Here is a 13,443-nt window from a genome sequence, read left to right on the forward strand (position 1 = left end):
ATATGGGACAACGCGGGGATCCCTAAAGTTTACAATGATCAGGTCACCCACTATATCTTTAGGTAGAGGTCCCAACCACTTCACCCTTCGAACGTTTAAAATTTTTCCTTCGATGTTTGGAGGAAGGGGCCTGTTCTTGGTTAGCCAGAAAGATACCTTATTTGCCAATTCCGCTTGTCGTTCAATCTTACCAATAGTTAGTTTGGGCACGCCTGAGAGAATGCACACAAATGGAGCGGCCTCCGGCGGTAGGTCAATATAGGTAAACTTTCTTTGCATATAGCCATGGTTGGGAAAAGTCCCCTCTATGGGCGTGGGAGCATTTATAGGCCCTACACTATTGACTGTGCTCTGCGGAACTACCAAATTTGGTGTTGTGTACCAAGTATTTAATATTATTGGCGTTTTGGGGCAACTAACTGGGGCAACTAACTGGGATGGGGCAGTAGTGCTTTGTGCCAAAATTTTGGGAACATCAGTAGTGACTAGAGGTTCTACCTGCTTTGATCCTACCAATCTTTTTAAGAGTTTCGTGTTCTCCTTCATTGTCTCTTCTATACTAATGACCTTATCCCCTATTACCTTGATTCTCTTTACCAGTGGGGATATTAAGGATTTGACAAGAAGTTCGATCTGGGCCAGTAGAACAGATGATATGGTAGATAAGGGGGAATTTGGAATTGAACATGCCCTGGATAGTTTCGGGGTGTTGCTAATGACTGGGGGGGGAACTAGAGTACAATTTTTGTTTTTTTGTTAGTCTACCCCTTTGTTTGGCACCTCTGCGCTTTCTTTTGACAGAGGGAGTCTGAGGGTTCGTTATCGAATGAGTATTGACTTTTGCTGGAGAAAAAAGAGGGGTTCCCGGATGACTTGCTTTAGGTACGGATGGGGCACCTGATTGTTTGTTTCCCTCATCAACATTGGCATAGCAGATGAAGTTCATCCAGTAGGGTCTGCTACCATCATAGGGGATTGGCAACTATGTGCAGCTTCTATTAAAGGACTTTGTTCAACTCTCTCCAATTCACAATCAATTTCCAATGTTACCCTAGTTAGGTAGTTGTCCAGAGTCCCCTTCCGAGGCCCCCCCTGGGAGAAAACATTTTTTAAAACTTCTTTACCAGTCATAATGTGGATTGTTTAAGTGGTAAGAACAAACTCCTGCGCTAGACCAACGTGTTACATGGTAACCGCGGTAGTCTTTGAGCGTTAGCCAAAGTGTTCGAGGCAGTAACTGTTCGGGGTCTAAAAGGTCTGAAAGGTGTACCTTTTTTTTCCAGCGGTAAGCAGGCAAGGAACAAGTGAAGTGTCCCTGCCCTGCCTCTTCCGGCCTCTGAGGGCCACAGAGGGCCCGCCCTTTGCGCGCGTCCGCGACGCGGAGGGAGCTTCCTCAATTTAAGCGCCTCCGGGCGCGCTAGTCCTCAGGATGCGTGCGCGGTGCAGGATGTTGTCCCAGGGCTTGCTGGGAGCTGTAGTTCCCCCCAGCTGCGGCCGTGAAGCTGGAAACAACGGCGGCAGGGGGAACGAGCAGCGTCAGAGCCCCAGCAGCAGGTGAGGGAAGGTGTGTCCGCCTGCTCCCCTCCTTAGCCCGGTATGATTTGAAAACAGATCCCCCTTGGTTGTCAAGATATACAACAATGTCCTGTAACAAGTTCTGAGCACCCAAATGTTTCACAAGCTCCTCCAAATGGAACGGAAAGGAAATAGTTATAGAGCCGCAGAAAAATCAGAGAGCTCTTAAAGTACTAAGGAACTGAACCAAAAGAAACAAGTCAAAGAAACTCAGTTAATCCACTGAGCTTACCGGACCTCCGAGGAAAGAGTTACTGAGAAGGGGCGTAAAAACTCAGTGTCCTGCAAGCCTCCGGGAAGAACTGCCCTTGCCCTCTACTGCCGGTAAAGAATGTCTTGAAACACATGCGTTCACACTCAGCCGAGCGAACGCTTCCAATCCAGGGGGGGGGAGGGGAGTGGGCGGGGGGGGCTTGAGAAGAGCCCGAATCCAACAGCAGGAAAAAACGTAACTTTCGCGTCTCAGCCGAGAGCGCGCTGAAATCCGGCACCAAACGACAGGCCAGGAGTTGCAGAGCGCACCTCTAGCTCAGTAAAGAGAGTTAATTGTTTTATGGGCAGACAAAAGTAGCCATGATCTCCCTACAGCAGCATCCTGCCTTTAGCAAACTCATTAACTGTGTAAAATGTAATCGCATCATCACACCTCACATACTGAGTTGGGGTTTGCACAACCGTAGTATGACTGACGGATTGTGGTTCTAACCATAACTTGCAAATTTCAGGAGTTTGTTCGGCTTTAAGTCTTAACCATATATGCATTTTACCCTTGTTTTTAAGTGAATTTCTAATGTTTTATTTAAAGACCCATTCAGGTGTTTTAACTAGGCCATCTACAACTTCACTTTAACCATATTCAGTGGAAATATATTAGGGATAAAGTACCCCCTTATGCACCTTCTAAGGATATTGTCAACAAGGTGTTCCATAACCATAAAGAGGAACGAGGAAGGCAGAGTTCCTTTATAAGGTTAGGGAACACTGAGGTTATTTGCAATAATCTTATGATATGCTCCAGGTGGTACTTTATCCCGTATAATACATGGTCACACCATCACCTTTCCCACAAACCTTGGTGCTTAGCTCCTACATATGCAACAGCTAACATGTTTGCAAACATGAAGAATGAACATAAAAGCTCCTCTCCCCCTCGCTGTCCCTCTACCCCTCTCTGCCCCTCGCCCCCTCTCACCCCTCGCCCCCCTCTCTGCCCCTTGCACCCCCTCTCTGCCCCTCGCCCCCCTCTCTGCCCCTCACCCCCTCTCTGCGCCTCTCCCCCTCTCACCCCCCTCGCCCCCCTCTCTGCCCCATGTGCCCCCTCTCTGTTCCCCACCCCCTCTCTGCCCCTTGCCCCCTCTCACCCCCTCTCTGCCCCTCGCCCCCCTCCCTCGCCCCCCCTCTGCCCCCCTCTCACTCTCACACTCTCTCTTCACCCCTCGCCCCCTCTCTGCCCCTCCTTCTCCCGCCTCCCCCTCCTCTCCTCCCTCTTCCTCCTCCTCTCCCCACCTCAACCCCCTCTGCCCCTCATCTCAGTCTCACCCTCTCTCTCCGTTCCCTCTCGCCCCCTCCCCATCTCAGTCTTCCCCCCTCCTCTCTCCCTTGCTCTCCTTCTTCCCCCTCTGCCCCCTCCGCCTCACCCCCTCCTCACCCCTTCCTCTCCCCCTCACCCCTTCCTCTCCCCCTCCTCCTCCCTCCTCTCCCCCCTCCTCCTCCCTCCTTTCCCCCCTCCTCCTCCCTCCTCCCTCCTCCTCCCTCCTCTCCCCCCCTCACCCCCCCTCTGCCCTCCTCTAAGTCTCACCCTCTCTCCTCTCTCAGGGGTCTCTTCTCTTCTCCTTCGCTGTTGGAAACTAATGACAGTTTCACTTCCGGGTCACCCGTGGCAGAGTCAGCAGAAGAAACGGAGCCGATAGAGCTCTCCTCAGGCCTGAGAGGTGAACAGTGTCTGGGTCAATGGGGGCAGCGTCAGCACCAGCAGCGGAGGCTGAATGAAGCCTCCCCTCAGGATACCATAAGCCCCGCCCCACTCCCTCTAAATAATGTTTGCTTTCGGGTCAGCATCGGCAGAGTCAGCGTCTGTACCGGATGTTGCCGAGCTCTCCTCAGGCTTGTGAGTATGATAGTGTCTGGGTCACGAGGGGCAGAGTCAGCACCAGCAGCGAGCCCCAACCTCCTGCAGAGGAGAGTGACCTTGAGGGTCTGTCTGCCTGTCCAGGGGGGGAGGAGCCCTGAGGGTCTGTCTGTCTGTTTGTCCAGTGGAAGGAGGAGCCCTGAGGATCTGTCTCTCTGTCCAGAGGAAGGAGGAGCCCTGAGGTTCTGTCTGTCTGTCCAGTGGAAGGAGGAATCCTGAGGGTCTGCCTGTCTGTCCCGTGGAAGGAGGAGCCCTGGCTGCAGTTACCTTCAGTTTCAATTGTAGACACTGCAGGGGTAAGTGAGCCTATCACAACCATCGTACAACCTAAGAGGTGTGAATACAGCCTGAGGGTGTACTTACCTCACACCGTCATCAGGGGGTGCAGTGGGCAGGTGTACTGATCTCACACCATCATCAGGGGGGCAGGTGTACTGACCTCACACCATCATCAGGGGGGAGGGGGACAGGTGTACTGACCTCACACCATCATCAGGGCGTACAGGGGGAAGGTGTACTGACATCACACCATCATCAGGGGTGCAGGGGGAAGGTGTACTGCCCTCACACCATCATCGGGGGGCACAGGGGGCAGCTGAACTGACCTCACACCATCATAAGGGGGTGCAAGGGGCAGGTGTACTGACCTCACACCATCATCAGGGGGTGCAGGGGGCAGGTGTACTGACTTCACACCATCATCAGGGGGTGCAGGGGGCCAGTGTACCGACCTCACACCATCATCAGGGGGCACAGGGGGCAGGTGTACTGACCTCACACCATCATCAGGGGGGATGGGGCAGGTGTACTGACCTCACACCATCATCAGGGGGAGGGGGACAGGTGTACTGACCTCACACCATCAGCAGGGGGAAGGTGTACTGACCTCACACCATCATCAGGGGTGCTGCCTGGGAGTACTGACCTCACTAAATAGATGAGGAAGGTGCACAGCACTAGTAGTACCGGATTCGTGAGTGTATATTTACTCAGGGTGGGTGCTCTCAGGGGCGGTGTTACCGTCAAACACCATACAATATCAATGAGAAAGTGTAAGCACACAGGTTGCGATTACATCCCCCGTAGGAGGCACTCCGGAAAGTTCATAACAATGATTCAAAAGGTTATTTGATAAAGGGTTTATTCACTGTTGTACCCTTATTAGTGAGGCAAAGTTCAATGATTCATATGATATTATCAACATATCATGAATACAAACGAAGAAAACTCCAATGCATTTCGGGCTCCATGCCCTTTATCAAGGAGAAGCTGGAGAGAAAAGAAGAAAAAAAAAAAAAGAAAAAAGCCCGGGTCAGGGGGGAGTATATAGAGAACTGTGGCTGAAAAGAAAGGGGGTGAAAATCGTGACACATGCGGCGGGGATGTGGTAAAGCTACTAGGTGCAGATTAAAGAGTAAGGAGATCAGCTGGTGAAAAACGTAGGAATATAGAGGGTTAACATGATGTGAGGGTGTCTGGATAAATATCAACGTTCCACAGAAATAAAGTAACGTAAAGGTCCCAAACCAGGTGGTGCGAAGAAATAACTTTAAAAACGCGAGTGATTTAGAACGATGACACCAGGTTCTGAAGAACAGCATAGAAATCAGCGTTAGCGTGCAAGAAGCATAACATTGATAACGCAAGTGCGCTAAGCGGTAACATCAAGTCCTAAAGTCGGACTAACATTAATAACGCAAGTGCGCTAAGCGGTGACATCAAGTCCTAGAGTCGGACTGCCCAGTGAGGTAAACTTACTCAAATCGGCGCCGAAGCGGTCGGATAGGAAAAGCTTCACGAACAGTGAAACAGCCGGTGTGTGGACCGGGGATAACTGATACAGACATAGAAAACAGACTAAAGAGGAGACGAAACCAGTGGGGGCCATGATGGAACAGGGAAAAATAGTGAAGGAAATAGATGAAGGATTGTGGAGATTTAAATGTCAGATGTAGAGTAAACAGTAAAGTAAATGCACAGTAAACAGTTACTGGAGGTACAGTAGGGATAAAAAAATATACATATAAAAAAAATATACATATAAAAAAACCTGTGGTAAAAAAACATGAAGTTAAATTAACAGAATGGAACAAAGAGCAATGCAAGAGGTAAGGCACATGTAGCTTAAAGGTAACAACTATATTCTACTCGGTCATTCAGTCCATGTGGCTTAAGTGTTTGTAAACGAAAGGTCCATTCTAGTTCCTTCTGCAAAAGTAATTTGCGGTTGTCTACCCCTTCTCTGCGGGTGACACATTCCAAAACAATGAATTGCAGCTGTGTGATTGTGTGATGAGATTCCTGGAAGTGCATGGCAATGTTGGATTTTAACTGTTTGGTTCGGATGTTGGATTTATGTTCGTTGATACGAACTTTGATTTTCCTTTCCGTTTTTCCAACGTAAAGTTTTCCGCACGGACATTTCAGTGCGTAGATGAGGTTCATACTGTCACAAGTGGCGTTGACACAAAGTTTAATGGCGTTGCCTTTCATAGGGTGTTTTATCTGGTTCCCTCTGATTATGCAATTGCAGTTATTACAATTTAAGCATGGTTGTGTTCCCTTATATTTTTGTGGAGTCAAAGATTGTGTGGATAAAATTTCTTTGAGGTTTTTCCCACGGCTGTGTGCGAACAAGGGAAGATCATTGAAAATATTCCGAAAATCTGGTTCAATTTGCAAGATTGACCAATGGTTCAGAATGATTCTTTTGAACTGGTGGGTTGCCGTGGAGAATTTAGACACAAGAACCATGCGTTGCGTCGGTGGTTTGGCAGTCTGAATTAAGCTCTGTTCTCTGGTGATGTTAGTCAGACGAGTTTCGGCTGTGTTCAGAACTTCAGTAGAATAACCTCTGTCTAAGAAGCGTTGGTGCATCTCCTTGATGCGGCGATTGTATGTGTCTTGTTCGGATACGATTCTTTTTATACGCAACATTTGTGAGAAGGGTAAATGTTTTTTCAAAGACCCTTGGTGAAAACTTTGGAAATGCAACGTGTTGTTGCGGTCAGTGGCTTTACGGTGTAAGTCAGTGATAATTTTTTGGTCTTGAATTTTCACCTGCACATCGAGGAAAGATATTTCTGACTGGCTTGTCTGCCATGTGAGTTGGATGCGAGGATCCTTAGAATTGAGGTCCGTTAAGGCTGCAATGAGCTGGTCTTGTGTGTTTGTCCAGAGAAGAAAAAGGTCATCTATGTACCTTACGTACATTTTTATGTTTTGATAGAATCCAGTGTTGTCATAGATATGTGTTTTTTCGAACTGTTCCATATATATATTGGCGTAGGATGGAGCCGCACAATTACCCATCGCCATTCCCGTCAGCTGGAGATACCATTTGTCATCTTCCTGAAAGTAGCTATGGTACAATGTGTAAATCATTAGTTCCATTAGAAATGTCTGCATTTTGGGATCAATATCACTCTGGAGTAACGCTTGCTCAACGGCTTCGATACCTCCCTGATGAGGTATAGAGGTGTAAAGAGAACTGACATCGGCAGTGCATAGAATAAGTGAATCGTCATTATTGATGTTGATGGATGAGAGTTTATTGAGAAATTCGGTAGTGTCTTTAATGTGACTTGTGGATTTGATGACCAGAGGTTGCAAGTACCTGTCTAGGAACTTGCCTGTGGGTTCGTGAATAGATCCTTTGGTTGAAACAATTGGGCGAAAAGGCGGGTCAGAGAGATTCTTATGTATTTTCGGGCTCATGAAAATTCTAGGACTTCTAGGGAATTCTCTCAGGAGATATTTTTTGGTGCGTTCTTGAATGATGCCGGTTTGATGAGCCTTATCTAAAATGTTAGATAATATTTCTTGGAACTCCTTAGTGGGGTTGTTACCAAGTTCCATGTAAGTGTCGGCATCGGAGATGTGTTCCAGTAAACGTTGTGAATACATACTGGTGTTCATGATAACGAGAGCGCCGCCCTTATCAGCTTTAGCACATCGAATTTTAGGATTATTGGCCAAAGATTTCAAAGTGTCACGATCCTTTTGTGAAATGTTACAATGTTTGTTGAATTTTTTTAAATTGATTTTCGACAAGTCATTTTTCACCAAGTTCTCAAATAAATCAATGCTTTTGTGCATTATGATATTTAAACACCCATAATAACAGTGTTTAGATCCAAGCTACGTGTGCCAGAATGCTATGTATCCTTGCGGAAATTCAGGACTTGAGTTGTACTGTGCAAGGGGGTGACATTGTGACCTTGTTATAATACATCAAAGATTTAGTGTGGCCTCAGTGTGTGGTCTTAACTCCTTTATATCCAGAATGGGAAACAACCATTACAACGCAACCATTACATCACACTATGAGCGCATGACGACTCCAAGGCCGGATTTCAGCTGATCGGTCGCAGATACCGCCACCCCACAGACATCCCAGACTATGGCGATTTATGACCCCGGGCCACCGATCCAGCACTGCCTTCGAACCCAACCCAGTCCTGATGATGATCCCAATTCATGTGGATCGAAACGTCATCGACACACCAGCGCAGCCATAGGCGCTTTACACAGAGTGGTTCACGAACAGTAAAATTGCATTGAAGTCAAAACTAACTCTTCTAACCATCCGGAACCATACTGTGCCAATTATTCACTGTATATATTTCTGCACCAGTCACCTTGCGCCGCCCACGCTGTTCACATTGTCACCTGAGTCACTACTTCGGTCTTCACTCACAAACCACGAGCACCACGTGCAATTTGGGTTGCCACAGTTGCTTTTTATTTATGTAGTACAGTGCTGTTACAACTGTAATTTACTTTTCCTTTCCAAATTTACTGTTTATATAAATGATGCCATGAGCACATGCTATAATCAAATAGAGTCTCCTTGTGGATAATATTGTATGCATATCCTTATTAATTGCCTATGAATAATACCAGTTGGGATACTCCTTGTTCTTATTACACTTCACCCCAATCCCAACACGGTTGACAGGTTTATGCTCATGTTCCTTGATACAAGGAGGAAGCAAAAGCATATTTTTACAGAACAATATTAGTTTCTACTCTCAGAATGCATGTCTTTATTAAGCACCTTTCTCCACAGTTCTGTACATTGAACCCTTTGATATCCGGACTTTGTTCCCTAAAGTGAAGTGGTTGTTTTATTCATAACTAGCATATGAAGCTGCCTTCTAGTTCGTTGATATACTAATGATTTGTGGGGCCCAGGCAACACATATTTGGGGCTCCCTATTTGGAATACACTTGAATGTATTACTGCTTTTAGGGTTATTGAAGTCCGTCTGATGCCCCAAAAATATTTAATCGTGTTAAGCCTTCAGAACCCGTGGCCGGCAAAAGCATCTAAAGCCCAAGCTGACTAGAGTCCACCAGCCAAGTACTATCAAAGAAGCTTGAACAAACATTGATAAAGATATTTCTTTTTGCGATTGAGTCTATATTTTTCCTTGCAAAAAGGTTTTATGTGGCTGTTCAGTCAGCTTGTTACTCCTATTGCAGGAAATCTTGTTATTGGTTATGTGTTCTAAGTTTAGTGGACTAGTGCACAATGTTGCAATAAAAAGACGTATACATAAAGCACTTGAAAGTGTATATAAATGTTTGTAATTACAAATATATCCCCTTTCACAATAGGCATTCCTGCTGCAGCATAGAAATTCAAAGCACCGATCTCAGGATTTTCGCCATCGCATTTGTGAAAATCGAATAACTTTCTCTTTATTTCTCTTCCCCTGCCTTGTCCATCTCAACTTCTATATATATGTGTAAACCTACAGCTAAATCCGAGCCGCTTTCAGTGGCGGGCCTTGGCGGGGTCGCAAACCCCAAATCTCAACAACAATCGGTTTGCCGGTATCCCACAAACGATGCCAGGGCCACAAGTATTCCTTTTCAGTGTGTTTTTATTTTAAGCCAAGTCACTCGGCGCATTTCGGAGGCAACCTCCTGGTACACGAGTACGAGTGCAATGCAAATCACAGTGTTTATACAATATCATGTGACACACCTCTACGTAATAGACAGTGACAACAGATTCAAGGTGTTTGAACGTTCTCGGAGCTGGAAAAACAGACTTGTTTAGTCAATGTTGGGAGATACATCGTGAGACATTGCATTAAAATCATCATGCAGTATGTAAATTAAACATTAGGTCATTGCTGTGAACCTAAACATTTTTCTTGAGTTTTTTACCTGCCGTTGCAAAAAGCATTCATTCCGCATTGTCATGTGCGGCACCTTGTCATTTCCAACCAAGTAAAGTAAGTAAAGTAAAGAGACTTTATTCGGTTTTGATTCAAACCATAAAAGTACATGTGCAATATAGACAATTTAAGACACTTTAAAACACACAATAGTTATAAAACATGAGCGATAAAATGCAAAAGTGTAGGGTACAGCAAATTCCATATGTAGCAAATTCATTAGTAAAGATAATCAAATCGACAAAGATACCATCATTGGTCCAAACAATTTCTCAGCTTAATAGACAGTTTTAAAAATTCAGTAACTTGAAGAATACTGTCACTGTGCAAAAGTTGCAGATACAATAATGCTGGTCTGATCTGGTTAAAATTAAGTTTCTTTAAAAGATCTACCAGATAGCGTTTGCGAGGGTATTCATAAAATTTGCATAAAAATATAAAATGTAGCATATCCTGTGGAGACTTACCGTCGCAGCCACAGGGAGCGGTAGGTTTAATAAAAGCATAATTTTTTGGTCTAAACAGCAGATGATGAAAGAGATTTAATCTGAACCTCGTTAGCAGGAACTTCTCATGGGAAGTCAACGAGCCCATCAAATAGGGCTCCATCGTATCACCTGTTTTTAACATAGCAAATTTTCTTACACTGGGTTTTAGGAGCTCCTCTCCTTCTCTTTTAAGCTTTCTGTCCACAAGGAAGGCACGCTTAACTGCCTCCACATCACCCTTTACAATCCTGCTCGGGTGCTCAAACAAGTCCAAGCGGCCGAGCCTTGAGAAGTTTGATTTCAAATATTTTATCCAGAGTGTGCCCATTGCCTTATCCAGGTAATCTCTCATAATCAGGTGGGTCAGTGGTATATCTTGATTCAACCACAGTTTTAGCCAGCAAGTCAACGGGCGTAAAGAAAAAATATCACATAGATATTGCGACCCTAGCTCTTCATGTACTACAAAATTAGATGTGCCTGCTGGGACACACAAGACGTTTCATGAATGAGTTTTCAGCAATCTGTAGTTGCTCACCGGCCACATAGCCCCATATTTCGCTGCCGTAAACGGCAGTTGCCACTGATTTTGCATTGTAGAGTTTCATCATGGCATTATTAGGTTTGTTCCCCAGTTTTGACGCAAAGTTAAAAATAGTAGCATTCACCCTTACTAAGTCCCTTTTCTTTTTGTCAAGATGTGGACCCCAACTAAGTTTGGAATCAAAAAGGACCCCAAGATAAGAGAATGACTTCGAGATGGGGATTGCAACGTTATCTATTTTAAATAAGAAGTTCCTTCTTGGTTGTTGGCCAACTTGCATGATGAAGGATTTAGAGTTGTTGACCAGGAGGTCTCTGTCCGTCAAAAAATTCTTAAAAGCATTTAATAAAGCTTGGAGACCTTTCTCTGTTCTAGAAATTAAAACTGCATCATCTGCATATAAAAGGACTGGAATACCTCGCCTGCCGACTCTGGGACAGTCAGCCTTTACATTCTGCAATACGTTATCTAGCTCATTAATGTAAAAGTTAAAAAGAAAGGGGGGGAGAATACATCCTTGACGCACACCCTTCCCAATATTAAAATTACCCGTTGGACACAGCTCTTGAGAATACCTAACATTAGCACTAGTGTTACTATGTAGATCAACAAGGAAGTTGATAATCCCACTGTCAACACCCTTGTCCCTCAAGAACGGTGATGGATTAAACCCAGATCAGTTGACTGGGGGTGAGTGCTTGTATTGTCAACGCTCCGTTCATCATTTCCTTTGATTTTTCTTTGTTCGCCATAAGTTGGCAGGGTATGCTCAGACGTGAGTCCTTTGCTCACTTTGCCACTGGATTCAAGCAAGCCGGGCTGAAGACGGCCAAAATGCCAGAAACCGGTCCTCTGTAGCTTGTTTCCGGTCCAGGGAAGACATGGCTTGGCAGTTCGAGCTGGACTGTTCCCATGAGGCACAGGGTCAGACTGATTTGCATATTGCTATGTCTGAACTGGGGTGGCAGTGTGGGCTAAAGAATGGTGATGGATTAAACCCAGATCATTTGACTGGGGGTGAGTGCTTGTATTGTCAACGCTCCGTCCATCATTTTCTTTGGTTTTTCTTTGTTCGCCATAAGTTGGCAGGGTATGCTCAGATGTGAGTCCCTTGCTCACTTTGCCACTGGATTCAAGCAAGCCGGGCTGAAGACGGCTGAAATGCCAGAAACCGGTCCTCGGTAGCTTGTTTCCGGTCCAGGGAAGGCATGGCTTGGCAGTTCGGGCTGGACTGTTCCCATGAGGCACAGGGTCAGACTGATTTGCATATTGCTATGTCTGAACTGGGGTGGCAGAGTGGGCTAAAGAACGGTGATGGATTAAACCCAGATCAGTTGACTGGGGGTGAGTGCTTGTATTGTCAACGCTCCGTCCATCATTTACTTTGGTTTTTCCCTCATGGACTGTCACAGCTTTCCCCTATTAACACAGTCGAAAGCTGAAGACAGATCCATGAAGGCAAGGTGGACAGTACCCTTTTGGGCAACAGTGTACTTGCTTAATATTAGAAAGAGGTTAAGGCACTGTGTGATAGTAGAGCGTCCACTGCAGAAGCCGTACTGAGAAATGGACATAATACCGTTTTCCAACGCCCAGTCAGAGAGCCTCTGCAGTAGGATTCTGCCCACTATTTTAACCATGGAATCGATTAGTGAAATAGCTCTATAACAAAGAGGGCTACCCTTGTCCCCCTTCTTAAAACCTGGGACAATCGTTGATACCCCCCATGACTGTGGGCAGCCAATTTTAGCAGCTGCGTTAAAGACCGATTCTAATATGGTTGCCCAAAAGCTGGGCTCATACTTATATAAATCTGGCGGGATCCCATCAGGACCCAGAGCTTTCCCAGCTGTAAGCCCCATTATGCCCTCAATGACCTCACCTCTATCAAACCTAATAGGATCACAGCTATTGCAAGGAGGAAAATTGAAATTATCATTCATCGTACAACCATACAGTTGCGTGTAGTGTGTTTTCCATTCCTCCTTTGTTAAGCAGCATTCCAGACCATCCCCTGGGTCCTGGACCAAAAAAGGTCTTTTTACTACCGCCCAGAATTCAGAGCTACACTTCAAAATAGAGGGGTCGAGAATCTCACTCCATGCCTCTTCTCTTAAAAATTCCTTGCGTCTATTAATAACGGATTTGTATTCTTTCCTACACTGATGAATATTCTCCTTTATTCTGGGATTTGCTGCCAGGGCTATCCTTAAGTTACATGATGCCCTAGAGCAGTCATGGTTAAGCCATCTTGGTCCCCTGATCTCTGTACGCTTTGCTGGAGCTAACATCAACTGAGACACCTTGTCTGAAATATTTTGAAAAGCACTTAGAACCTGGCATGGTTCCGCCCCTTCTTGAGTACATTTTGTAATTTCCTCGGTACAATTATCCTTAATGTCTTTATACAACAGGTCTGGTGTGATCATAGACCATTTAAGACGCTGTCTACCGTCAGTGGTGCTCAGCCTACCAGTGGTACAATTCCGTCCTTCCTTGCCCACCCAGAGGCCCTTC

General features: G+C 45.7%; 2 protein-coding genes across 2 annotated transcripts in view; one reads left to right on the forward strand and one right to left on the reverse strand.

Moving 5' to 3' along the window:
- The window catches only part of LOC147736766 (uncharacterized), a 54,934-nt gene extending 51,522 nt beyond the window's left edge, over positions 1-3,412 (reverse strand). The window contains exon 1 of the mRNA XM_086953472.1: positions 3,374-3,412. The gene's annotated coding sequence lies outside the window, so the exon portion shown is untranslated. The remainder of the gene's footprint in view (positions 1-3,373) is intronic.
- A 400-nt stretch (positions 3,413-3,812) lies between these two features.
- The window catches only part of LOC147736767 (uncharacterized), a 141,649-nt gene continuing 132,018 nt past the window's right edge, over positions 3,813-13,443 (forward strand). Inside the window, exon 1 of the mRNA XM_086952694.1 lies at positions 3,813-3,999. The gene's annotated coding sequence lies outside the window, so the exon portion shown is untranslated. The remainder of the gene's footprint in view (positions 4,000-13,443) is intronic.

The sequence above is a fragment of the Lissotriton vulgaris genome, chromosome 1_2, assembly GCF_964263255.1.
Source record: "Lissotriton vulgaris chromosome 1_2, aLisVul1.2, whole genome shotgun sequence".
In the NCBI taxonomy this organism is placed as follows: domain Eukaryota; kingdom Metazoa; phylum Chordata; class Amphibia; order Caudata; family Salamandridae; genus Lissotriton; species Lissotriton vulgaris.